Source organism: Lactuca virosa, chromosome 5 (assembly GCF_052849685.1).
Source record: "Lactuca virosa cultivar CGN04683 chromosome 5, Lactuca_virosa_CGN04683_v6, whole genome shotgun sequence".
NCBI lineage: Eukaryota > Viridiplantae > Streptophyta > Magnoliopsida > Asterales > Asteraceae > Lactuca > Lactuca virosa.
This window is the reverse complement of record NC_136430.1, coordinates 109,707,125-109,710,565: the sequence shown is the minus strand read 5'-3', so window position 1 is coordinate 109,710,565 and position 3,441 is coordinate 109,707,125.

Below are 3,441 nucleotides of genomic sequence, written 5' to 3'. Positions count from 1 at the left end.
GCACCGAGGGAAGTTGTGGATCAAACAAACTGCTTGTGGTCTAGGAGAAACATAGTGATAAGTAGCAGAACAATTCTCTTACGAACATGTTATATTATAAGCAACATTTATACACTCTTAGAATGTCTGAGAGTACCCAAATGAAAATCATTTGGATAACTTCAATCGTCTAATCCTAGATATACAATGGCTTGATTTGAAGATTGAAGACGAAGATCGGGTGCTCATTCTCTTATGGTATCTTGCAAACTCATATGAGAATTTCTTTGATACCATGTTATATTGTACAAAAATGATCAACGTGGATGATATGAAGGATTCGTTGTTATCCAAGGAACTGAATAAGAAAAGTTTCAGTTGGTAAAGAATGTTTTAATCCAGGTTTTAGTAGTGAAAGGAGAATAGAAGAGAAGAAAGGGGGAAATAGAGGGAGGTCACATTCAAAATTAAAGTCTAAATGATGATCAAAGACAAAATGTTATCACTACAATGAGAAGGGGAAATTCAAAGGAAATTGTCCATGGCTAAAGAACAGATCATTCAAGAGTTCAAATGAAGGTGAAGATAGTGATGTTCTGAGTGTTTGTCCAACTAGTTATGCAAATGCTTGGGTCTTGTACTTTGGAGCATCCTATAACATGAGATACACTCATGACTGGTTTGAGTCCTTGAAATAGTGGAATGGTACAATGAAGATGGGTGATGAATAAGTCAGTAGTATCAAGGGTAGTGGCACTGTGTAGATCAAGATGCACGATGGTACGGTCAGAAACTTAGATTGTTGTTATGTTCCAGATCTTCAGAAAAATCTAGTTCCTATTGGCATTTTGGCTAAGAACAGGATGAAATAAGTTGGTGAGGGTGACTGGCTTAAAGTTTCCAAAGGCGCTCTGATGATAACAAAGGGAAAAATGAATCTTGGGGGAATTTATATCTTGGAAGGTAGTATGCTTATAATAATGATGGTTTCATCCCAATCCTTGGATCTAGGTGATGACAAGATAGAGTTATGCCATTGTAGGTTAGAACACATGAGTGAGAAGGGCATGTCAGTTCTATGTAAACTAGGACTTTTTGGTGGAGAGGTTACTGGAAAGACAAAATTTTTTGAAGATTATATCAAGTGAAAGAATCACAAAGTGAAGTTTGGTACCCGTTAACACACAAGAAAGAATATCCTGGAACATGTTCAATTGGATCTGAGGGGTCCATCTCCAGTGAAGTCTCATGTTGGATGTGCATGTATAAGGACCTAATTTTTTTAATTAAATAAAAACAATAAAACCAATCGTTACTCTTTTAAGTTTTCTAAATATTTTTCAGAGTTCATAAGACAATAATCTAAAATTTTGGTGGAAGAAAAAACTATGACATGTTTAATAAAACATCATAATAATAACTTAAAATACTTTCAGAAAACATCACATGTAGCCATGCCAGTCTCTTTCCTTTATTTGTACTTAACGATCCTAAAAAATGTTAAATAATAACATGTAAGCAAAGTGCTTAGTGATCATACACATTACTCTACCATTATATAGATTCCTTACTTTCACATAACACATATAAACATTACTATCACATATTGTCGGTACCAACCATAACCTTGTTCCTCTTTCTAGGAACTACCCCTTACTCCCTAATGGGGAAATAAGAGATAAGAGGGCATCTTGTCTTACTATAGAACAAACCACATTCTACCTTTCCTTGTTCACTCTACCGGACGAGTGTATCCATGAACAACAAAAAAAGAAGTAATTCCTACATAATAAGAGAGTTAGTCTAACTCATTTCTCTTGAAATTGAAAAAATTTCCAGCTAGAGCTAGATGGATCCTTTCCTTTCCGAGAACCTACACAACAACTATAACATTATTTATCATGTACATTATTCCATTATTCTTAAAATACTTTTGTTTATATTTATTTATCTTCTTTTTAATTGTAGTTTTCTGTCTGGGATCTGATTTCTTACTTTATAACCCATACATATGTTATAAAAAAATATTGGTATATTTTCCTCTCTTACCTTTACGAAGATATCAAGATCTTGTTCTAATGATTTTTGGTTGATTTTATATGAATTTTAGAAGTTAACAACTTTGAGTTGTCACATTATGGTCCCACTCGTAAAGGTGGTGAGAGTAAGATTTAAGTCTTAGGAAATATTCATGGCATACTAGATATCATACCCTAACCATAACTTCTGAATTTTCATGAATTGGGGTTTTGTAAAATTAATTATTCATATCATAAGTTGATGTATGATTTCAATAGCTTTTCATACCACTCAACACCATTAGAATAAAGTTTACCAATCAACTAGTAATTACATCAAGCCCTTGATATGCAGGAAGCTAGACATCCATATATAACCACAAGTTATCACATTTTTACATTTAGAATTCTAATGAGTTTATAATGATTTTTAGAAGGCAATGCATAAAATATGTGACAACACACAACTATTTGAGAAGATTGATAATTTAAACCTTCATGGAGTTGCAATTAAGTAAAATGATTCAATGCTCTAGGGAACTATACAAACTAATATTTATAGAAAACCAAGTCTCATGATTTTTGGACATTCTGATAGTATTTCACAATTTTAAGAAGTTGGAGGATAGATTCTTGGAATTTAGTCAAGACATCTTTTAAGCCACTCTTGATGTCCCATTAAGGTCTTGATGATTAAGATTTAACTTTAAAACTTTTATTATACCTATTGATTTCGTATTAAGCTATCAAGATACATAATTTAACTTGACTCAAATTTCTTAATACTTGGCTTAAGGAGAATTCAAAGTTAGGAACTTTACATAAAATATCCACTTCTACACTTGTTGAAACATAAAAGTGACCCTCTTAAACTTGAAGAGATCCGAAGCTATCAACTAGATCCGCAGTCAAGCTCCACACCGCAATCAAGAACTGCATTCGTAGTTGAAGTCATCAACCTTAGTTTTAGTTTTATCTGTTTTATGTCTTTACACTTCTTTGTCCAGTGTGCCTTGCATGGCAACCTTTAGACATATTCAACTTTGTAATCCTTGAGACTCTATAAATAGAGTTCTCTCATTCTTAATGAAAAGTGAATCGATTATTCTATCTCTATCTTGAAATATTGCATTCTCTTTCATACTCTCTTCTTAAAAGATCTCCAGATTCTAATATTAATATTGTTATCTCTTCGGAGTAAGTCAGCTTGACTTAATCACTAAGCTTGATCTTATTTACTAACCTAGATTGTCTGCAATTCTTGTTAAGAATCAGCTTATAGTGTCTTCTTGAAATAATACTTGTTGTCATTTATATTTCCTTATATTTCCGCACCTAATTATCTAACTATCTAACTCTAACTTATTATTATTGTTGAGCTTTATGATCCACTGAGTTAAACTTCATTCCGCATTATTACTTGTTCTAACGTTTGTTCAAGTGT